Below are 22,699 nucleotides of genomic sequence, written 5' to 3'. Positions count from 1 at the left end.
CAGGATGGCCGAGAGGTTAAGGCGTTGGACTTAAGATCCAATGGACATATTTCCTCGTTGTTTCGAACCCCATTCCTGGTAGAAGATTATCTTTGATTTGGATGTTATCAATTGTTTGGATCAAAGCTGAAAGAATTGACTTTGTTCCCCTTATTCCGCCTTGACTAAGCAAGTGTTTATCCTTTATAAACACAAAAGATGGTTGAGTGGTTAAGGTGTTAGAGTCATTATCAACTTAATTATTATTCTTCTTGCTTCGAAACCCCGTTCTTGTATTAAGTTTGATTTGGATGTCAACAAGTCTCGTTTAGATATTGTCTGGCTCAACTCCAAAAGAACTGACTGTGTGCTCCTCACTCCAATTTCACTGGGCTCTTGATGATACTTTACTTACACCAGGATGGCTGAGTTGTTTAGACTGTTGGAATAAAAATCTGACGAACAGTATGTTTTTGTGGGTACCAACCCTATTCCTGGAAAAAGCTTACTTAGGATGTAATCAACCCTCATTTCACTCATTTACATTTAGCGTGGATCAAATCTGAAAGAAATGACTATGACAAGTTCTTCCATTTTTGACTCAGCTCTTGTTAATCATTTAGAAACAACTGGATGGCAGTGTGTTTAAGGCAAGAGACTCATGATCGATATTAAAATGTCCTTGTTGGTTCGAAACCTACATCTGTTAGAATGATTGATTTGGATGTAATCAAGTTTCATTTACATATTGTCTGGATCAAAGCCAAAAGATCTGACTGTGTGCTCCTTATTCCATTTTGACTGGGCACTCGATTTAATGTTCTTTACACCAGGATGGCCGAGAGGTTAAGGCGTTGGACTTAAGATCCAATGGACATATGTCCTCGTGGGTTCGAACCCCACTCCTGGTAGAAGATTATCTTTGATTTGGATGTTATCAATTGTTTGGATCAAAGCTGAAAGAATTGACTTTGTTCCCCTTATTCCGCCTTGACTAAGCACGTGTTTATCCTTTATAAACACAAAAGAAGGTTGAGTGGTTAAGGTGTTAGAGTCATTATCAACTTAATTATTATTCTTCTTGCTTCGAAACCCCGTTCTTGTATTAAGTTTGATTTGGATGTCAACAAGTCTTGTTTAGATATTGTCTGGCTCAAAGCCAAAAGAACTGACTGTGTGCTCCTCATTCCAATTTCACTGGGCTCTTGATGATACTTTACTTACACCAGGATGGCTGAGTTGTTTAGACTGTTGGAATAACAATCTGACGAACAGTATGTTTTTGTGGGTACCAACCCCATTCCTGGAAAAAGCTTACTTAGGATGCAATCAACCCTCATTTCACTCATTTACATTTAGCGTGGATCAAATCTGAAAGAAATGACTATGACAAGTTCTTCCATTTTTGACTCAGCTCTTGTTAATCTTTTAGAAACACCTGGATGGCAGTGTGTTTAAGGCATTAGACTCATGATCGATATTAAAATGTCCTTGTTGGTTCGAAACCTACATCTGTTAGAATGATTTATTTGGATGTAATCAAGTTTCATTTACATATTGTCTGGATCAAAGCCAAAAGATCTGACTGTGTGCTCCTTATTCCATTTTGACTGGGCACTCGATTTCATGTTCTTAACACCAGGATGGCCGAGAGGTTAAGGCGTTGGACTTAAGATCCAATGGACATATTTCCTCGTTGTTTCGAACCCCATTCCTGGTAGAAGATTATCTTTGATTTGGATGTTATCAATTGTTTGGATCAAAGCTGAAAGAATTGACTTTGTTCCCCTTATTCCGCCTTGACTAAGCAAGTGTTTATCCTTTATAAACACAAAAGATGGTTGAGTGGTTAAGGTGTTAGAGTCATTATCAACTTAATTATTATTCTTCTTGCTTCGAAACCCCGTTCTTGTATTAAGTTTGATTTGGATGTCAACAAGTCTCGTTTAGATATTGTCTGGCTCAAAGCCAAAAGAACTGACTGTGTGCTCCTCATTCCAATTTCACTGGGCTCTTGATGATACTTTACTTACACCAGGATGGCTGAGTGGTTTAGACTGTTGGAATAAAAATCTGACGAACAGTATGTTTTTGTGGGTACCAACCCCATTCCTGGAAAAAGCTTACTTAGGATGTAATCAACCCTCATTTCACTCATTTACATTTAGCGTGGATCAAATCTGAAAGAAATGACTATGACAAGTTCTTCCATTTTTGACTCAGCTCTTGTTAATCATTTAGAAACACCTGGATGGCAGTGTGTTTAAGGCATTAGACTCATGATCGATATTAAAATGTCCTTGTTGATTTGTAAGAAATTGTATTAGATATTGGTAACTTGTTTTAACAACTTCTCAACATTAGCTATAGTTGACACAACATACACACCCCCTCTTTCTCTTGGACATATGCTGGACTCATTAGACATATACACAACACCCACAACTCCCCTCCCCCATGACAATCACACAGACACACACAACTCATGCTTGGAGCTCAGGACAAAGAACTATCTCAGGAACCTATGGAATGTGGCCACCAGGCCTGTTCAGGACTACCCAAGACCCAGATCGACCAATCGGAAGGCCAGACTTACAGATCTACCTACTTTGCTTGTTGTCTATATAATACTGTACAGTTCTTGAAACTATCTCTTTTCCGGACGATTCAATAAGAATCAGACAGAAAGAGCCTTGCTGCAAGATTTTACTAAGATATCTTTACATGTAATTAAACGGCCTTATTATAAAATTATCCACCTCGTCCTATTGTCTCCTCTTGTTCTCCTGTCAACAGTAAACGTTTTACTAACAGTTCGAAACCTACATCTGTTAGAATGATTGATTTGGATGTAATCAAGTTTCATTTACATATCGTCTGGATCAAAGCCAAAAGATCTGACTGTGTGCTCCTTATTCCATTTTGACTGGGCACTCGATTTCATGTTCTTTACACCAGGATGGCCGAGAGGTTAAGGCGTTGGACTTAAGATCCAATGGACATATGTCCTCGTGGGTTCGAACCCCGCTCCTGGTAGAAGTTTATCTTTGATTTGGAGGTTATCAATTGTTTGGATCAAAGCTGAAAGAATTGACTTTGTTCCCCTTATTCCGCCTTGACTAAGCAAGTGTTTATCCTTTATAAACACAAAAGATGGCTGAGTGGTTATTAAGGTGTTAGAGTCATTATCAACTTAAGTATCATTCTTCTTGCTTCGAAACCCCGTTCTAGTATTAAGTTTGATTTGGATGTCAACAAGTCTCGTTTAGATAATGTCTGGCTCAACGCCAAAAGAACTGACTGTGTGCTCCTCATTCCAATTTCACTGGGCTCTTGATGATACTTTACTTACACCAGGATGGCTGAGTGGTTTAGACTGCTGGAATAAAAATCTGACGAACAGTATGTTTTTGTGGGTACCAACCCCATTCCTGGAAAAAGCTTACTTAGGATGTAATCAACCCTCATTTCACTCATTTACATTTAGCGTGGATCAAATCTGAAAGAAATGACTATGACAAGCTCTTCCATCTTTGACTCAGCTCTTGTTAATCTTCTAGAAACACCTGGATGGCACTGTGTTTAAGGCGTTAGACTCATGATCGAAATTAAAATGTCCTTGTTTGTTCGAAACCTACATCTGTTAGAATGTTTGATTTGGATGTAATCAAGTTTCATTTACATATTGTCTGGATCAAAGCCAAAAGATCTGACTGTGTGCTCCTTATTCCATTTTGACTGGGCACTCGATTTCATGTTCTTTACACCAGGATGGCCGAGAGGTTAAGGCGTTGGACTTAAGATCCAATGGACATATGTCCTCGTGGGTTCGAACCCCGCTCCTGGTAGAAGTTTATCTTTGATTTGGATGTTATCAATTGTTTGGATCAAAGCTGAAAGAATTGACTTTGTTCCCCTTATTCCGCCTTGACTAAGCACTTGTTTATCCTTTATAAACACAAAAGATGGCTGAGTGGTTATTAAGGTGTTAGAGTCATTATCAACTTAAGTATCATTCTTCTTGCTTCGAAACCCCGTTCTTGTATTAAGTTTGATTTGGATGTCAACAAGTCTCGTTTAGATATTGTCTGGCTCAACGCCAAAAGAACTGACTGTGTGCTCCTCATTCCAATTTCACTGGGCTCTTGATGATACTTTACTTACACCAGGATGGCTGAGTGGTTTAGACTGCTGGAATAAAAATCTGACGAACAGTATGTTTTTGTGGGTACCAACCCCATTCCTGGAAAAAGCTTACTTAGGATGTAATCAACCCTCATTTCACTCATTTACATTTAGCGTGGATCAAATCTGAAAGAAATTACTATGACAAGTTCTTCCATTTTTGACTCAGCTCTTGTTAATCATTTAGAAACACCTGGATGGCAGTGTGTTTAAGGCATTAGACTCATGATCGATATTAAAATGTCCTTGTTGGTTCGAAACCTACATCTGTTAGAATGATTGATTTGGATGTAATCAAGTTTCATTTACATATTGTCTGGATCAAAGCCAAAAGAGCTGACTATGTGCTCCTTATTCCATTTTGACTGGGCACTCGATTTCATGTTCTTAACACCAGGATGGCCGAGAGGTTAAGGCGTTGGACTTAAGATCCAATGGACATATGTCCTCGTGGGTTCGAACCCCACTCCTGGTAGAAGTTTATCTTTGATTTGGATGTTATCAATTGTTTTCTATCAAAGGTGAAAGAATTGACTTTGTTCCCCTTATTCCGCCTTGACTAAGCAAGTGTTGATCCTTTATAAACACAAAAGATGGCTGAGTGGTTATTAAGGTGTTAGAGTCATTATCAACTTAAGTATCATTCTTCTTGCTTCGAAACCCCGTTCTTGTATTAAGTTTGATTTGGATGTCAACAAGTCTCGTTTAGATATTGTCTGGCTCAACGCCAAAAGAACTGACTGTGTGCTCCTCACTCCAATTTCACTGGGCTCTTGATGATACTTTACTTACACCAGGATGGCTGAGTTGTTTAGACTGTTGGAATAAAAATCTGCCGAACAGTATGTTTTTGTGGGTACCAACCCTATTCCTGGAAAAAGCTTACTTAGGATGTAATCAACCCTCATTTCACTCATTTACATTTAGCGTGGATCAAATCTGAAAGAAATGACTATGACAAGTTCTTCCATTTTTGACTCAGCTCTTGTTAATCATTTAGAAACACCTGGATGGCAGTGTGTTTAAGGCATTAGACTCATGATCGATATTAAAATGTCCTTGTTGGTTCGAAACCTACATCTGTTAGAATGATTGATTTGGATGTAATCAAGTTTCATTTACATATTGTCTGGATCCACGCCAAAAGATCTGACTGTGTGCTCCTTATTCCATTTTGACTGGGCACTCGATTTCATGTTCTTTACACCAGGATGGCCGAGAGGGTAAGGCGTTGGACTTAAAATCCAATGGACATATGTCCTCGTGGGTTCGAACCCCACTCCTGGTAGAAGTTTATCTTTGATTTGGATGTTATCAATTGTTTGGATCAAAGCTGAAAGAATTGACTTTGTTCCCCTTATTCCGCCTTGACTAAGCAAGTGTTTATCCTTTATAAACACAAAAGATGGCTGAGTGGTTAAGGTGTTAGAGTCATTATCAACTTAATTATTATTCTTCTTGCTTCGAAACCCCGTTCTTGTATTAAGTTTGATTTGGATGTCAACAAGTCTCGTTTAGATATTGTCTGGCTCAAAGCCAAAAGAACTGACTGTGTGCTCCTCATTCCAATTTCACTGGGCTCTTGATGATACTTTACTTACACCAGGATGGCTTTGTGGTTTAGACTGCTGGAATAAAAATCTGACGAACAGTATGTTTTTGTGGGTACCAACCCTATTCCTGGAAAAAGCTTACTTAGGATGTAATCAACCCTCATTTCACTCATTTACATTTAGCGTGGATCAAATCTGAAAGAAATGACTGTGACAAGTTCTTCCATCTTTGACTCAGCTCTTGTTAATCTTTTAGAAACACCTGGATGGCACTGTGTTTAAGGCGTTAGACTCATGATCGATATTAAAATGTCCTTGTTGGTTCGAAATCTACATCTGTTAGAATGTTTGATTTGGATGTAATCAAGTTTCATTTACATATTGTCTGGATCAAAGCCAAAAGAGCTGACTATGTGATCCTTATTCCATTTTGACTGGGCACTCGATTTCATGTTCTTTACACCAGGATGGCCGAGAGGTTAAGGCGTTGGACTTAAGATCCAATGGACATATGTCCTCGTGGGTTCGAACCCCACTCCTGGTAGTAGATTATCTTTGATTTGGATGTTATCAATTGTTTTCTATCAAAGCTGAAAGAATTGACTTTGTTCCCCTTATTCCGCCTTGACTAAGCAAGTGTTGATCCTTTATAAACACAAAAGATGGCTGAGTGGTTATTAAGGTGTTAGAGTCATTATCAACTTAAGTATCATTCTTCTTGCTTCGAAACCCCGTTCATGTATTAAGTTTGATTTGGATGTCAACAAGTCTCGTTTAGATATTGTCTGGCTCAACTCCAAAAGAACTGACTGTGTGCTCCTCACTCCAATTTCACTGGGCTCTTGATGATACTTTACTTACACCAGGATGGCTGAGTGGTTTAGACTGTTGGAATAAAAATCTGACGAACAGTATGTTTTTGTGGGTACCAACCCTATTCCTGGAAAAAGCTTACTTAGGATGTAATCAACCCTCATTTCACTCATTTACATTTAGCGTGGATCAAATCTGAAAGAAATGACTATGACAAGTTCTTCCATTTTTGACTCAGCTCTTGTTAATCATTTAGAAACACCTGGATGGCAGTGTGTTTAAGGCATTAGACTCATGATCGATATTAAAATGTCCTTGTTGGTTCGAAACCTACATCTGTTAGAATGTTTGATTTGGATGTAATCAAGTTTCATTTACATATTGTCTGGATCAAAGCCAAAAGATCTGACTGTGTGCTCCTTATTCCATTTTGACTGGGCACTCGATTTCATGTTCTTTACACCAGGATGGCCAAGAGGTTAAGGCGTTGGACTTAAGATCCAATGGACATATGTCCTCGTGGGTTCAAACACCATTCCTGGTAGTAGTTTATCTTTGATTTGGATGTTATCAATTGTTTGGATCAAAGCTGAAAGAATTGACTTTGTTCCCCTTATTCCGCCTTGACTAAGCAAGTGTTTATCCTTTATAAACACAAAAGATGGCTGAGTGGTTAAGGTGTTAGAGTCATTATCAACTTAATTATTATTCTTCTTGCTTCGAAACCCCGTTCTTGTATTAAGTTTGATTTGGATGTCAACAAGTCTCGTTTAGATATTGTCTGGCTCAAAGCCAAAAGAACTGACTGTGTGCTCCTCATTCCAATTTCACTGGGCTCTTGATGATACTTTACTTACACCAGGATGGCTTTGTGGTTTAGACTGCTGGAATAAAAATCTGACGAACAGTATGTTTTTGTGGGTACCAACCCTATTCCTGGAAAAAGCTTACTTAGGATGTAATCAACCCTCATTTCACTCATTTACATTTAGCGTGGATCAAATCTGAAAGAAATGACTGTGACAAGTTCTTCCATCTTTGACTCAGCTCTTGTTAATCTTTTAGAAACACCTGGATGGCACTGTGTTTAAGGCGTTAGACTCATGATCGATATTAAAATGTCCTTGTTGGTTCGAAATCTACATCTGTTAGAATGTTTGATTTGGATGTAATCAAGTTTCATTTACATATTGTCTGGATCAAAGCCAAAAGAGCTGACTATGTGATCCTTATTCCATTTTGACTGGGCACTCGATTTCATGTTCTTTACACCAGGATGGCCGAGAGGTTAAGGCGTTGGACTTAAGATCCAATGGACATATGTCCTCGTGGGTTCGAACCCCACTCCTGGTAGAAGATTATCTTTGATTTGGATGTTATCAATTGTTTGGATCAAAGCTGAAAGAATTGACTTTGTTCCCCTTATTCCGCCTGGACTAAGCACGTGTTTATCCTTTATAAACACAAAAGAAGGTTGAGTGGTTAAGGTGTTAGAGTCATTATCAACTTAATTATTATTCTTCTTGCTTCGAAACCCCGTTCTTGTATTAAGTTTGATTTGGATGTCAACAAGTCTTGTTTAGATATTGTCTGGCTCAAAGCCAAAAGAACTGACTGTGTGCTCCTCATTCCAATTTCACTGGGCTCTTGATGATACTTTACTTACACCAGGATGGCTGAGTTGTTTAGACTGTTGGAATAACAATCTGACGAACAGTATGTTTTTGTGGGTACCAACCCCATTCCTGGAAAAAGCTTACTTAGGATGCAATCAACCCTCATTTCACTCATTTACATTTAGCGTGGATCAAATCTGAAAGAAATGACTATGACAAGTTCTTCCATTTTTGACTCAGCTCTTGTTAATCTTTTAGAAACACCTGGATGGCAGTGTGTTTAAGGCATTAGACTCATGATCGATATTAAAATGTCCTTGTTGATTTGTAAGAAATTGTATTAGATATTGGTAACTTGTTTTAACAACTTCTCAACATTAGCTATAGTTGACACAACATACACACCCCCTCTTTCTCTTGGACATATGCTGGACTCATTAGACATATACACAACACCCACAACTCCCCTCCCCCATGACAATCACACAGACACACACAACTCATGCTTGGAGCTCAGGACAAAGAACTATCTCAGGAACCTATGGAATGTGGCCACCAGGCCTGTTCAGGACTACCCAAGACCCAGATCGACCAATCGGAAGGCCAGACTTACAGATCTACCTACTTTGCTTGTTGTCTATATAATACTGTACAGTTCTTGAAACTATCTCTTTTCCGGACGATTCAATAAGAATCAGACAGAAAGAGCCTTGCTGCAAGATTTTACTAAGATATCTTTACATGTAATTAAACGGCCTTATTATAAAATTATCCACCTCGTCCTATTGTCTCCTCTTGTTCTCCTGTCAACAGTAAACGTTTTACTAACAGTTCGAAACCTACATCTGTTAGAATGATTGATTTGGATGTAATCAAGTTTCATTTACATATCGTCTGGATCAAAGCCAAAAGATCTGACTGTGTGCTCCTTATTCCATTTTGACTGGGCACTCGATTTCATGTTCTTTACACCAGGATGGCCGAGAGGTTAAGGCGTTGGACTTAAGATCCAATGGACATATGTCCTCGTGGGTTCGAACCCCGCTCCTGGTAGAAGTTTATCTTTGATTTGGAGGTTATCAATTGTTTGGATCAAAGCTGAAAGAATTGACTTTGTTCCCCTTATTCCGCCTTGACTAAGCAAGTGTTTATCCTTTATAAACACAAAAGATGGCTGAGTGGTTATTAAGGTGTTAGAGTCATTATCAACTTAAGTATCATTCTTCTTGCTTCGAAACCCCGTTCTAGTATTAAGTTTGATTTGGATGTCAACAAGTCTCGTTTAGATAATGTCTGGCTCAACGCCAAAAGAACTGACTGTGTGCTCCTCATTCCAATTTCACTGGGCTCTTGATGATACTTTACTTACACCAGGATGGCTGAGTGGTTTAGACTGCTGGAATAAAAATCTGACGAACAGTATGTTTTTGTGGGTACCAACCCCATTCCTGGAAAAAGCTTACTTAGGATGTAATCAACCCTCATTTCACTCATTTACATTTAGCGTGGATCAAATCTGAAAGAAATGACTATGACAAGCTCTTCCATCTTTGACTCAGCTCTTGTTAATCTTCTAGAAACACCTGGATGGCACTGTGTTTAAGGCGTTAGACTCATGATCGAAATTAAAATGTCCTTGTTTGTTCGAAACCTACATCTGTTAGAATGTTTGATTTGGATGTAATCAAGTTTCATTTACATATTGTCTGGATCAAAGCCAAAAGATCTGACTGTGTGCTCCTTATTCCATTTTGACTGGGCACTCGATTTCATGTTCTTTACACCAGGATGGCCGAGAGGTTAAGGCGTTGGACTTAAGATCCAATGGACATATGTCCTCGTGGGTTCGAACCCCGCTCCTGGTAGAAGTTTATCTTTGATTTGGATGTTATCAATTGTTTGGATCAAAGCTGAAAGAATTGACTTTGTTCCCCTTATTCCGCCTTGACTAAGCACTTGTTTATCCTTTATAAACACAAAAGATGGCTGAGTGGTTATTAAGGTGTTAGAGTCATTATCAACTTAATTATTATTCTTCTTGCTTCGAAACCCCGTTCTTGTATTAAGTTTGATTTGGATGTCAACAAGTCTCGTTTAGATATTGTCTGGCTCAAAGCCAAAAGAACTGACTGTGTGCTCCTCATTCCAATTTCACTGGGCTCTTGATGATACTTTACTTACACCAGGATGGCTTTGTGGTTTAGACTGCTGGAATAAAAATCTGACGAACAGTATGTTTTTGTGGGTACCAACCCTATTCCTGGAAAAAGCTTACTTAGGATGTAATCAACCCTCATTTCACTCATTTACATTTAGCGTGGATCAAATCTGAAAGAAATGACTGTGACAAGTTCTTCCATCTTTGACTCAGCTCTTGTTAATCTTTTAGAAACACCTGGATGGCACTGTGTTTAAGGCGTTAGACTCATGATCGATATTAAAATGTCCTTGTTGGTTCGAAATCTACATCTGTTAGAATGTTTGATTTGGATGTAATCAAGTTTCATTTACATATTGTCTGGATCAAAGCCAAAAGAGCTGACTATGTGATCCTTATTCCATTTTGACTGGGCACTCGATTTCATGTTCTTTACACCAGGATGGCCGAGAGGTTAAGGCGTTGGACTTAAGATCCAATGGACATATGTCCTCGTGGGTTCGAACCCCACTCCTGGTAGTAGATTATCTTTGATTTGGATGTTATCAATTGTTTTCTATCAAAGCTGAAAGAATTGACTTTGTTCCCCTTATTCCGCCTTGACTAAGCAAGTGTTGATCCTTTATAAACACAAAAGATGGCTGAGTGGTTATTAAGGTGTTAGAGTCATTATCAACTTAAGTATCATTCTTCTTGCTTCGAAACCCCGTTCTTGTATTAAGTTTGATTTGGATGTCAACAAGTCTCGTTTAGATATTGTCTGGCTCAACTCCAAAAGAACTGACTGTGTGCTCCTCACTCCAATTTCACTGGGCTCTTGATGATACTTTACTTACACCAGGATGGCTGAGTGGTTTAGACTGTTGGAATAAAAATCTGACGAACAGTATGTTTTTGTGGGTACCAACCCTATTCCTGGAAAAAGCTTACTTAGGATGTAATCAACCCTCATTTCACTCATTTACATTTAGCGTGGATCAAATCTGAAAGAAATGACTATGACAAGTTCTTCCATTTTTGACTCAGCTCTTGTTAATCATTTAGAAACACCTGGATGGCAGTGTGTTTAAGGCATTAGACTCATGATCGATATTAAAATGTCCTTGTTGGTTCGAAACCTACATCTGTTAGAATGTTTGATTTGGATGTAATCAAGTTTCATTTACATATTGTCTGGATCAAAGCCAAAAGATCTGACTGTGTGCTCCTTATTCCATTTTGACTGGGCACTCGATTTCATGTTCTTTACACCAGGATGGCCAAGAGGTTAAGGCGTTGGACTTAAGATCCAATGGACATATGTCCTCGTGGGTTCAAACACCATTCCTGGTAGTAGTTTATCTTTGATTTGGATGTTATCAATTGTTTTCTATCAAAGCTGAAAGAATTGACTTTGTTCCCATTATTCCGCCTGGACTAAGCAAGTGTTTATCCTTTATAAACACAAAAGATGGCTGAGTGGTTAAGGTGTTAGAGTCATTATCAACTTAATTATTATTCTTCTTGCTTCGAAACCCCGTTCTTGTATTAAGTTTGATTTGGATGTCAACAAGTCTCGTTTAGATATTGTCTGGCTCAAAGCCAAAAGAACTGACTGTGTGCTCCTCATTCCAATTTCACTGGGCTCTTGATGATACTTTACTTACACCAGGATGGCTTTGTGGTTTAGACTGCTGGAATAAAAATCTGACGAACAGTATGCTTTTGTGGGTACCAACCCCATTCCTGGAAAAAGCTTCCTTAGGATGTAATCAACCCTCATTTCACTCATTTACATTTAGCGTGGATCAAATCTGAAAGAAATGACTATGACAAGTTCTTCCATCTTTGACTCAGCTCTTGTTAATCTTTTAGAAACACCTGGATTGCACTGTGTTTAAGGCGTTAGACTCATGATCGATATTAAAATGTCCTTGTTGGTTCGAAATCTACATCTGTTAGAATGTTTGATTTGGATGTAATCAAGTTTCATTTACATATTGTCTGGATCAAAGCCAAAAGAGCTGACTATGTGCTCCTTATTCCATTTTGACTGGGCACTCGATTTCATGTTCTTTACACCAGGATGGCCGAGAGGTTAAGGCGTTGGACTTAAGATCCAATGGACATTTGTCCTCGTGGGTTCGAACCCCACTCCTGGTAGTAGTTTATCTTTGATTTGGATGTTATCAATTGTTTTCTATCAAAGCTGAAAGAATTGACTTTGTTCCCCTTATTCCGCCTTGACTAAGCAAGTGTTGATCCTTTATAAACACAAAAGATGGCTGAGTGGTTATTAAGGTGTTAGAGTCATTAACAACTTAAGTATCATTCTTCTTGCTTCGAAACCCCGTTCTTGTATTAAGTTTGATTTGGATGTCAACAAGTCTCGTTTAGATATTGTCTGGCTCAACTCCAAAAGAACTGACTGTGTGCTCCTCACTCCAATTTCACTGGGCTCTTGATGATACTTTACTTACACCAGGATGGCTGAGTTGTTTAGACTGTTGGAATAAAAATCTGACGAACAGTATGTTTTTGTGGGTACCAACCCCATTCCTGGAAAAAGCTTACTTAGGATGTAATCAACCCTCATTTCACTCATTTACATTTAGCGTGGATCAAATCTGAAAGAAATGACTATGACAAGTTCTTCCATTTTTGACTCAGCTCTTGTTAATCATTTAGAAACACCTGGATGGCAGTGTGTTTAAGGCATTAGACTCATGATCGATATTAAAATGTCCTTGTTGGTTCGAAACCTACATCTGTTAGAATGTTTGATTTGGATGTAATCAAGTTTCATTTACATATTGTCTGGATCAAAGCCAAAAGATCTGACTGTGTGCTCCTTATTCCATTTTGACTGGGCACTCGATTTCATGTTCTTTACACCAGGATGGCCGAGAGGGTAAGGCGTTGGACTTAAAATCCAATGGACATATGTCCTCGTGGGTTCGAACCCCACTCCTGGTAGAAGTTTATCTTTGATTTGGATGTTATCAATTGTTTGGATCAAAGCTGAAAGAATTGACTTTGTTCCCCTTATTCCGCCTTGACTAAGCAAGTGTTTATCCTTTATAAACACAAAAGATGGCTGAGTGGTTAAGGTGTTAGAGTCATTATCAACTTAATTATTATTCTTCTTGCTTCGAAACCCCGTTCTTGTATTAAGTTTGATTTGGATGTCAACAAGTCTCGTTTAGATATTGTCTGGCTCAAAGCCAAAAGAACTGACTGTGTGCTCCTCATTCCAATTTCACTGGGCTCTTGATGATACTTTACTTACACCAGGATGGCTTTGTGGTTTAGACTGCTGGAATAAAAATCTGACGAACAGTATGTTTTTGTGGGTACCAACCCCATTCCTGGAAAAAGCTTACTTAGGATGTAATCAACCCTCATTTCACTCATTTACATTTAGCGTGGATCAAATCTGAAAGAAATGACTATGACAAGTTCTTCCATCTTTGACTCAGCTCTTGTTAATCTTTTAGAAACACCAGGATGGCACTGTGTTTAAGGCGTTAGACTCATGATCGATATTAAAATGTCCTTGTTGGTTCGAAATCTACATCTGTTAGAATGTTTGATTTGGATGTAATCAAGTTTCATTTACATATTGTCTGGATCAAAGCCAAAAGAGCTGACTATGTGCTCCTTATTCCATTTTGACTGGGCACTCGATTTCATGTTCTTTACACCAGGATGGCAGAGAGGTTAAGGCGTTGGACTTAAGATCAAATGGACATATGTCCTCGAGGGTTCGAACCCCACTCCTGGTAGTAGTTTATCTTTGATTTGGATGTTATCAATTGTTTTCTATCAAAGCTGAAAGAATTGACTTTGTTCCCCTTATTCCGCCTTGACTAAGCAAGTGTTGATCCTTTATAAACACAAAAGATGGCTGAGTGGTTATTAAGGTGTTAGAGTCATTATCAACTTAATAATTATTCTTCTTGCTTCGAAACCCCGTTCTTGTATTAAGTTTGATTTGGATGTCAACAAGTCTCGTTTAGATATTGTCTGGCTCAACGCCAAAAGAACTGACTGTGTGCTCCTCACTCCAATTTCACTGGGCTCTTGATGATACTTTACTTACACCAGGATGGCTGAGTGGTTTAGACTGTTGGAATAAAAATCTGACGAACAGTATGTTTTTGTGGGTACCAACCCTATTCCTGGAAATAGCTTACTTAGGATGTAATCAACCCTCATTTCACTCATTTACATTTAGCGTGGATCAAATCTGAAAGAAATGACTATGACAAGTTCTTCCATTTTTGACTCAGCTCTTGTTAATCATTTAGAAACACCTGGATGGCAGTGTGTTTAAGGCATTAGACTCATGATCGATATTAAAATGTCCTTGTTGGTTCGAAACCTACATCTGTTAGAATGATTGATTTGGATGTAATCAAGTTTCATTTACATATTGTCTGGATCAAAGCCAAAAGATCTGACTGTGTGCTCCTTATTCCATTTTGACTGGGCACTCGATTTCATGTTCTTTACACCAGGATGGCCGAGAGGTTAAGGCGTTGGACTTAAGATCCAATGGACATATGTCCTCGTGGGTTCGAACCCCACTCCTGGTAGAAGATTATCTTTGATTTGGATCTTATCAATTGTTTGGATCAAAGCTGAAAGAATTGACTTTGTTCCCCTTATTCCGCCTTGACTAAGGAAGTGTTTATCCTTTATAAACACAAAAGATGGTTGAGTGGTTAAGGTGTTAGAGTCATTATCAACTTAATTATTATTCTTCTTGCTTCGAAACCCCGTTCTTGTATTAAGTTTGATTTGGATGTCAACAAGTCTCGTTTAGATATTGTCTGGCTCAAAGCCAAAAGAACTGACTGTGTGCTCCTCATTCCAATTTCACTGGGCTCTTGATGATACTTTACTTACACCAGGATGGCTTTGTGGTTTAGACTGTTGGAATAAAAATCTGACGAACAGTATGTTTTTGTGGGTACCAACCCTATTCCTGGAAAAAGCTTACTTAGGATGTAATCAACCCTCATTTCACTCATTTACATTTAGCGTGGATCAAATCTGAAAGAAATGACTATGACAAGTTCTTCCATTTTTGACTCAGCTCTTGTTAATCATTTAGAAACACCTGGATGGCAGTGTGTTTAAGGCATTAGACTCATGATCGATATTAAAATGTCCTTGTTGGTTCGAAACCTACATCTGTTAGAATGTTTGATTTGGACGTAATCAAGTTTCATTTACATATTGTCTGGATCAAAGCCAAAAGATCTGACTGTGTGCTCCTTATTCCATTTTGACTGGGCACTCGATTTCATGTTCTTTACACCAGGATGGCCGAGAGGTTAAGGCGTTGGACTTAAGATCCAATGGACATATGTTCTCGTGGGTTCGAACCCCACTCCTGGTAGAAGATTATCTTTGATTTGGATGTTATCAATTGTTTGGATCAAAGCTGAAAGAATTGACTTTGTTCCCCTTATTCCGCCTTGACTAAGCAAGTGTTTATCCTTTATAAACACAAAAGATGGTTGAGTGGTTAAGGTGTTAGAGTCATTATCAACTTAATTATTATTCTTCTTGCTTCGAAACCCCGTTCTTGTATTAAGTTTGATTTGGATGTCAACAAGTCTCGTTTAGATATTGTCTGGCTCAAAGCCAAAAGAACTGACTGTGTGCTCCTCATTCCAATTTCACTGGGCTCTTGATGATACTTTACTTACACCAGGATGGCTTTGTGGTTTAGACTGCTGGAATAAAAATCTGACGAACAGTATGTTTTTGTGGGTACCAACCCCATTCCTGGAAAAAGCTTCCTTAGGATGTAATCAACCCTCATTTCACTCATTTACATTTAGCGTGGATCAAATCTGAAAGAAATGACTATGACAAGTTCTTCCATCTTTGACTCAGCTCTTGTTAATCTTTTAGAAACACCTGGATGGCACTGTGTTTAAGGCGTTAGACTCATGATCGATATTAAAATGTCCTTGTTGGTTCGAAATCTACATCTGTTAGAATGTTTGATTTGGATGTAATCAAGTTTCATTTACATATTGTCTGGATCAAAGCCAAAAGAGCTGACTATGTGCTCCTTATTCCATTTTGACTGGGCACTCGATTTCATGTTCTTTACACCAGGATAGCCGAGAGGTTAAGGCGTTGGACTTAAGATCCAATGGACATATGTCCTCGTGGGTTCGAACCCCACTCCTGGTAGAAGATTATCTTTGAGTTGGATGTTATCAATTGTTTGGATCAAAGCTGAAAGAATTGACTTTGTTCCCCTTATTCCGCCTTGACTAAGCAAGTGTTTATCCTTTATAAACACAAAAGATGGTTGAGTGGTTAAGGTGTTAGAGTCATTATCAACTTAATTATTATTCTTCTTGCTTCGAAACCCCGTTCTTGTATTAAGTTTGATTTGGATGTCAACAAGTCTCGTTTAGATATTGTCTGGCTCAAAGCCAAAAGAACTGACTGTGTGCTCCTCACTCCAATTTCACTGGGCTCTTGATGATACTTTACTTACACCAGGATGGCTGAGTTGTCTAGACTGTTGGAATAAAAATCTGACGAACAGTATGTTTTTGTGGGTACCAACCCTATTCCTGGAAAAAGCTTACTTAGGATGTAATCAACCCTCATTTCACTCATTTACATTTAGCATGGATCAAATCTGAAAGAAATGACTATGACATGTTCTTCCATTTTTGACTCAGCTCTTGTTAATCATTTAGAAACACCTGGATGGCAGTGTGTTTAAGGCATTAGACTCATGATCGATATTAAAATGTCCTTGTTGGTTCGAAACCTACATCTGTTAGAATGATTGATTTGGATGTAATCAAGTTTCATTTACATATTGTCTGGATCAAAGCCAAAAGATCTGACTGTGTGCTCCTTATTCCATTTTGACTGGGCACTCGATTTCATGTTCTTTACACCAGGATGGCCGAGAAGTTAAGGCGTTGGACTTAAGATCCAATGGACATATGTCCTCGTGGGTTCGAACCCCACTCCTGGTAGAAGATTATCTTTAATTTTGATCTTATCAATTGTTTGGATCAAAGCTGAAAGAATTGACTTTGTTCCCCTTATTCCGCCTTGACTAAGGAAGTGTTTATCCTTTATAAACACAAAAGATGGTTGAGTGGTTAAGGTGTTAGAGTCATTATCAACTTAATTATTATTCTTCTTGCTTCGAAACCCCGTTCTTGTATTAAGTTTGATTTGGATGTCAACAAGTCTCGTTTAGATATTGTCTGGCTCAAAGCCAAAAGAACTGACTGTGTGCTCCTCATTCCAATTTCACTGGGCTCTTGATGATACTTTACTTACACCAGGATGGCTTTGTGGTTTAGACTGCTGGAATAAAAATCTGACGAACAGTATGTTTTTGTGGGTACCAACCCCATTCCTGGAAAAAGCTTACTTAGGATGTAATCAACCCTCATTTCACTCATTTACATTTAGCGTGGATCAAATCTGAAAGAAATGACTATGACAAGTTCTTCCATCTTTGACTCAGCTCTTGTTAATCTTTTAGAAACACCTGGATGGCACTGTGTTTAAGGCGTTAGACTCATGATCGATATTAAAATGTCCTTGTTGGTTCGAAATCTACATCTGTTAGAATGTTTGATTTGGATGTAATCAAGTTTCATTTACATATTGTCTGGATCAAAGCCAAAAGAGCTGACTATGTGCTCCTTATTCCATTTTGACTGGGCACTCGATTTCATGTTCTTTACACCAGGATGGCCGAGAGGTTAAGGCGTTGGACTTAAGATCCAATGGACATATGTCCTCGTGGGTTCGAACCCCACTCCTGGTAGAAGATTATCTTTGATTTGGATGTTATCAATTGTTTGGATCAAAGCTGAAAGAATTGACTTTGTTCCCCTTATTCCGCCTGGACTAAGCAAGTGTTTATCCTTTATAAACACAAAAGATGGTTGAGTGGTTAAGGTGTTAGAGTCATTATCAACTTAATTATTATTCTTCTTGCTTCGAAACCCCGTTCTTGTATTAAGTTTGATTTGGATGTCAACAAGTCTCGTTTAGATATTGTCTGGCTCAAAGCCAAAAGAACTGACTGTGTGCTCCTCACTCCAATTTCACTGGGCTCTTGATGATACTTTACTTACACCAGGATGGCTGAGTTGTTTAGACTGTTGGAATAAAAATCTGACGAACAGTATGTTTTTGTGGGTACCAACCCTATTCCTGGAAAAAGCTTACTTAGGATGTAATCAACCCTCATTTCACTCATTTACATTTAGCGTGGATCAAATCTGAAAGAAATGACTATGACAAGTTCTTCCATCTTTTGACTCAGCTCTTGTTAATCATTTAGAAACACCTGGATGGCAGTGTGTTTAAGGCATTAGACTCATGATCGATATTAAAATGTCCTTGTTGGTTCGAAACCTACATCTGTTAGAATGTTTGATTTGGATGTAATCAAGTTTCATTTACATATTGTCTGGATCAAAGCCAAAAGATCTGACTGTGTGCTCCTTATTCCATTTTGACTGGGCACTCGATTTCATGTTCTTTACACCAGGATGGCCGAGACGTTAAGGCGTTGGACTTAAGATCAAATGGACATATGTCCTCGTGGGTTCGAACCCCACTCCTGGTAGTAGTTTATCTTTGATTTGGATGTTATCAATTGTTTTCTATCAAAGGTGAAAGAATTGACTTTGTTCCCCTTATTCCGCCTTGACTAAGCAAGTGTTGATCCTTTATAAACACAAAAGATGGCTGAGTGGTTATTAAGGTGTTAGAGTCATTATCAACTTAAGTATCATTCTTCTTGCTTCGAAACCCCGTTCTTGTATTAAGTTTGATTTGGATGTCAACAAGTCTCGTTTAGATATTGTCTGGCTCAAAGCCAAAAGAACTGACTGTGTGCTCCTCATTCCAATTTCACTGGGCTCTTGATGATACTTTACTTACACCAGGATGGCTTTGTGGTTTAGACTGCTGGAATAAAAATCTGACGAACAGTATGTTTTTGTGGGTACCAACCCCATTCCTGGAAAAAGCTTCCTTAGGATGTAATCAACCCTCATTTCACTCATTTACATTTAGCGTGGATCAAATCTGAAAGAAATGACTATGACAAGTTCTTCCATCTTTGACTCAGCTCTTGTTAATCTTTTAGAAACACCTGGATGGCACTGTGTTTAAGGCGTTAGACTCATGATCGATATTAAAATGTCCTTGTTGGTTCGAAATCTACATCTGTTAGAATGTTTGATTTGGATGTAATCAAGTTTCATTTACATATTGTCTGGATCAAAGCCAAAAGAACTGACTGTGTGCTCCTCATTCCAATTTCACTGGGCTCTTGATGATAGTTTACTTACACCAGGATGGCCGAGAGGTTAAGGCGTTGGACTTAAGATCCAATGGACATATGTCCTCGTGGGTTCGAACCCCACTCCTGGTAGTAGTTTATCTTTGATTTGGATGTTATCAATTGTTTTCTATCAAAGCTGAAAGAATTGACTTTGTTTCCCTTATTCCGCCTTGACTAAGCAAGTGTTGATCCTTTATAAACACAAAAGATGGCTGAGTGGTTATTAAGGTGTTAGAGTTATTATCAACTTAAGTATCATTCTTCTTGCTTCCAAACCCCGTTCTTGTATTAAGTTTGATTTGGATGTCAACAAGTCTCGTTTAGATATTGTCTGGCTCAACTCCAAAAGAACTGACTGTGTGCTCCTCACTCCAATTTCACTGGGCTCTTGATGATACTTTACTTACACCAGGATGGCTGAGTGGTTTAGACTGTTGGAATAAAAATCTGACGAACAGTATGTTTTTGTGGGTACCAACCCTTTTCCTGGAAAAAGCTTACTTAGGATGTAATCAACCCTCATTTCACTCATTTACATTTAGCGTGGATCAAATCTGAAAGAAATGACTATGACAAGTTCTTCCATTTTTGACTCAGCTCTTGTTAATCATTTAGAAACACCTGGATGGCAGTGTGTTTAAGGCATTAGACTCATGATCGATATTAAAATGTCCTTGTTGGTTCGAAACCTACATCTGTTAGAATGTTTGATTTGGATGTAATCAAGTTTCATTTACATATTGTCTGGATCAAAGCCAAAAGATCTGACTGTGTGCTCCTTATTCCATTTTGACTGGGCACTCGATTTCATGTTCTTTACACCAGGATGGCCGAGAGGTTAAGGCGTTGGACTTAAGATCCAATGGACATATGTCCTCTTGGGTTCAAACCCCACTCCTGCTAGTAGTTTATCTTTGATTTGGATGTTATCAATTGTTTTCTATCAAAGCTGAAAGAATTGACTTTGTTCCCATTATTCCGCCTTGACTAAGCAAGTGTTTAGCCTTTATAAACACAAAAGATGGCTGAGTGGTTAAGGTGTTAGAGTCATTATCAACTTAAGTATCATTCTTCTTGCTTCGAAACCCCGTTCTTGTATTAAGTTTGATTTGGATGTCAACAAGTCTCGTTTAGATATTGTCTGGCTCAAAGCCAAAAGAACTGACTGTGTGCTCCTCATTCCAATTTCACTGGGCTCTTGATGATACTTTACTTACACCAGGATGGCTGAGTGGTTTAGACTGTTGGAATAAAAATCTGACGAACAGTATGTTTTTGTGGGTACCAACCCTATTCCTGGAAAAAGCTTACTTAGGATGTAATCAACCCTCATTTCACTCATTTACATTTAGCGTGGATCAAATCTGAAAGAAATGACTATGACAAGTTCTTCCATCTTTTGACTCAGCTCTTGTTAATCATTTAGAAACACCTGGATGGCAGTGTGTTTAAGGCATTAGACTCATGATCGATATTAAAATGTCCTTGTTGGTTCGAAACCTACATCTGTTAGAATGTTTGATTTGGATGTAATCAAGTTTCATTTACATATTGTCTGGATCAAAGCCAAAAGATCTGACTGTGTGCTCCTTATTCCATTTTGACTGGGCACTCGATTTCATGTTCTTTACACCAGGATGGCCGAGACGTTAAGGCGTTGGACTTAAGATCAAATGGACATATGTCCTCGTGGGTTCGAACCCCACTCCTGGTAGTAGTTTATCTTTGATTTGGATGTTATCAATTGTTTTCTATCAAAGGTGAAAGAATTGACTTTGTTCCCCTTATTCCGCCTTGACTAAGCAAGTGTTGATCCTTTATAAACACAAAAGATGGCTGAGTGGTTATTAAGGTGTTAGAGTCATTATCAACTTAAGTATCATTCTTCTTGCTTCGAAACCCCGTTCTTGTATTAAGTTTGATTTGGATGTCAACAAGTCTCGTTTAGATATTGTCTGGCTCAAAGCCAAAAGAACTGACTGTGTGCTCCTCATTCCAATTTCACTGGGCTCTTGATGATACTTTACTTACACCAGGATGGCTTTGTGGTTTAGACTGATGGAATAAAAATCTGACGAACAGTATGTTTTTGTGGGTACCAACCCCATTCCTGGAAAAAGCTTCCTTAGGATGTAATCAACCCTCATTTCACTCATTTACATTTAGCGTGGATCAAATCTGAAAGAAATGACTATGACAAGTTCTTCCATCTTTGACTCAGCTCTTGTTAATCTTTTAGAAACACCTGGATGGCACTGTGTTTAAGGCGTTAGACTCATGATCGATATTAAAATGTCCTTGTTGGTTCGAAATCTACATCTGTTAGAATGTTTGATTTGGATGTAATCAAGTTTCATTTACATATTGTCTGGATCAAAGCCAAAAGAACTGACTGTGTGCTCCTCATTCCAATTTCACTGGGCTCTTGATGATAGTTTACTTACACCAGGATGGCCGAGAGGTTAAGGCGTTGGACTTAAGATCCAATGGACATATGTCCTCGTGGGTTCGAACCCCACTCCTGGTAGTAGTTTATCTTTGATTTGGATGTTATCAATTGTTTTCTATCAAAGCTGAAAGAATTGACTTTGTTTCCCTTATTCCGCCTTGACTAAGCAAGTGTTGATCCTTTATAAACACAAAAGATGGCTGAGTGGTTATTAAGGTGTTAGAGTTATTATCAACTTAAGTATCATTCTTCTTGCTTCCAAACCCCGTTCTTGTATTAAGTTTGATTTGGATGTCAACAAGTCTCGTTTAGATATTGTCTGGCTCAACTCCAAAAGAACTGACTGTGTGCTCCTCACTCCAATTTCACTGGGCTCTTGATGATACTTTACTTACACCAGGATGGCTGAGTGGTTTAGACTGTTGGAATAAAAATCTGACGAACAGTATGTTTTTGTGGGTACCAACCCTTTTCCTGGAAAAAGCTTACTTAGGATGTAATCAACCCTCATTTCACTCATTTACATTTAGCGTGGATCAAATCTGAAAGAAATGACTATGACAAGTTCTTCCATTTTTGACTCAGCTCTTGTTAATCATT

General features: G+C 38.5%; 24 non-coding genes across 24 annotated transcripts; all 24 read left to right on the top strand.

The window, feature by feature from the left end:
* The first annotated feature begins 807 nt into the window (after window positions 1-807).
* On the top strand, window positions 808-890 carry trnal-uaa (transfer RNA leucine (anticodon UAA)). The gene has a single exon. It is a non-coding gene; the product is annotated as a tRNA-Leu (tRNA).
* Window positions 891-2,932: 2,042 nt separating this feature from the next.
* On the top strand, window positions 2,933-3,015 carry trnal-uaa (transfer RNA leucine (anticodon UAA)). Its single transcript has one exon. It is a non-coding gene; the product is annotated as a tRNA-Leu (tRNA).
* A 729-nt stretch (window positions 3,016-3,744) lies between these two features.
* Window positions 3,745-3,827, top strand: trnal-uaa (transfer RNA leucine (anticodon UAA)). Its single transcript has one exon. It is a non-coding gene; the product is annotated as a tRNA-Leu (tRNA).
* A 729-nt stretch (window positions 3,828-4,556) lies between these two features.
* Window positions 4,557-4,639, top strand: trnal-uaa (transfer RNA leucine (anticodon UAA)). Its single transcript has one exon. It is a non-coding gene; the product is annotated as a tRNA-Leu (tRNA).
* Window positions 4,640-5,369: 730 nt separating this feature from the next.
* Window positions 5,370-5,452, top strand: trnal-uaa (transfer RNA leucine (anticodon UAA)). The gene has a single exon. It is a non-coding gene; the product is annotated as a tRNA-Leu (tRNA).
* A 726-nt stretch (window positions 5,453-6,178) lies between these two features.
* Window positions 6,179-6,261, top strand: trnal-uaa (transfer RNA leucine (anticodon UAA)). Its single transcript has one exon. It is a non-coding gene; the product is annotated as a tRNA-Leu (tRNA).
* Window positions 6,262-6,991: 730 nt separating this feature from the next.
* Window positions 6,992-7,074, top strand: trnal-uaa (transfer RNA leucine (anticodon UAA)). The gene has a single exon. It is a non-coding gene; the product is annotated as a tRNA-Leu (tRNA).
* A 726-nt stretch (window positions 7,075-7,800) lies between these two features.
* trnal-uaa (transfer RNA leucine (anticodon UAA)) lies at window positions 7,801-7,883 on the top strand. The gene has a single exon. It is a non-coding gene; the product is annotated as a tRNA-Leu (tRNA).
* A 1,233-nt stretch (window positions 7,884-9,116) lies between these two features.
* On the top strand, window positions 9,117-9,199 carry trnal-uaa (transfer RNA leucine (anticodon UAA)). Its single transcript has one exon. It is a non-coding gene; the product is annotated as a tRNA-Leu (tRNA).
* Window positions 9,200-9,928: 729 nt separating this feature from the next.
* Window positions 9,929-10,011, top strand: trnal-uaa (transfer RNA leucine (anticodon UAA)). Its single transcript has one exon. It is a non-coding gene; the product is annotated as a tRNA-Leu (tRNA).
* Window positions 10,012-10,740: 729 nt separating this feature from the next.
* On the top strand, window positions 10,741-10,823 carry trnal-uaa (transfer RNA leucine (anticodon UAA)). Its single transcript has one exon. It is a non-coding gene; the product is annotated as a tRNA-Leu (tRNA).
* Window positions 10,824-11,553: 730 nt separating this feature from the next.
* On the top strand, window positions 11,554-11,636 carry trnal-uaa (transfer RNA leucine (anticodon UAA)). The gene has a single exon. It is a non-coding gene; the product is annotated as a tRNA-Leu (tRNA).
* Window positions 11,637-12,363: 727 nt separating this feature from the next.
* On the top strand, window positions 12,364-12,446 carry trnal-uaa (transfer RNA leucine (anticodon UAA)). Its single transcript has one exon. It is a non-coding gene; the product is annotated as a tRNA-Leu (tRNA).
* Window positions 12,447-13,176: 730 nt separating this feature from the next.
* trnal-uaa (transfer RNA leucine (anticodon UAA)) lies at window positions 13,177-13,259 on the top strand. Its single transcript has one exon. It is a non-coding gene; the product is annotated as a tRNA-Leu (tRNA).
* A 1,539-nt stretch (window positions 13,260-14,798) lies between these two features.
* On the top strand, window positions 14,799-14,881 carry trnal-uaa (transfer RNA leucine (anticodon UAA)). The gene has a single exon. It is a non-coding gene; the product is annotated as a tRNA-Leu (tRNA).
* Window positions 14,882-15,607: 726 nt separating this feature from the next.
* Window positions 15,608-15,690, top strand: trnal-uaa (transfer RNA leucine (anticodon UAA)). The gene has a single exon. It is a non-coding gene; the product is annotated as a tRNA-Leu (tRNA).
* A 726-nt stretch (window positions 15,691-16,416) lies between these two features.
* trnal-uaa (transfer RNA leucine (anticodon UAA)) lies at window positions 16,417-16,499 on the top strand. Its single transcript has one exon. It is a non-coding gene; the product is annotated as a tRNA-Leu (tRNA).
* Window positions 16,500-17,225: 726 nt separating this feature from the next.
* On the top strand, window positions 17,226-17,308 carry trnal-uaa (transfer RNA leucine (anticodon UAA)). Its single transcript has one exon. It is a non-coding gene; the product is annotated as a tRNA-Leu (tRNA).
* Window positions 17,309-18,034: 726 nt separating this feature from the next.
* trnal-uaa (transfer RNA leucine (anticodon UAA)) lies at window positions 18,035-18,117 on the top strand. Its single transcript has one exon. It is a non-coding gene; the product is annotated as a tRNA-Leu (tRNA).
* A 727-nt stretch (window positions 18,118-18,844) lies between these two features.
* trnal-uaa (transfer RNA leucine (anticodon UAA)) lies at window positions 18,845-18,927 on the top strand. Its single transcript has one exon. It is a non-coding gene; the product is annotated as a tRNA-Leu (tRNA).
* A 730-nt stretch (window positions 18,928-19,657) lies between these two features.
* Window positions 19,658-19,740, top strand: trnal-uaa (transfer RNA leucine (anticodon UAA)). The gene has a single exon. It is a non-coding gene; the product is annotated as a tRNA-Leu (tRNA).
* Window positions 19,741-20,470: 730 nt separating this feature from the next.
* trnal-uaa (transfer RNA leucine (anticodon UAA)) lies at window positions 20,471-20,553 on the top strand. Its single transcript has one exon. It is a non-coding gene; the product is annotated as a tRNA-Leu (tRNA).
* Window positions 20,554-21,281: 728 nt separating this feature from the next.
* On the top strand, window positions 21,282-21,364 carry trnal-uaa (transfer RNA leucine (anticodon UAA)). Its single transcript has one exon. It is a non-coding gene; the product is annotated as a tRNA-Leu (tRNA).
* A 730-nt stretch (window positions 21,365-22,094) lies between these two features.
* trnal-uaa (transfer RNA leucine (anticodon UAA)) lies at window positions 22,095-22,177 on the top strand. The gene has a single exon. It is a non-coding gene; the product is annotated as a tRNA-Leu (tRNA).
* Window positions 22,178-22,699: the final 522 nt, after the last annotated feature.

Source organism: Salvelinus fontinalis, chromosome 22 (assembly GCF_029448725.1).
Source record: "Salvelinus fontinalis isolate EN_2023a chromosome 22, ASM2944872v1, whole genome shotgun sequence".
Classification (NCBI taxonomy): domain Eukaryota; kingdom Metazoa; phylum Chordata; class Actinopteri; order Salmoniformes; family Salmonidae; genus Salvelinus; species Salvelinus fontinalis.
This window is presented reverse-complemented; position numbering and strand designations above follow the sequence as displayed.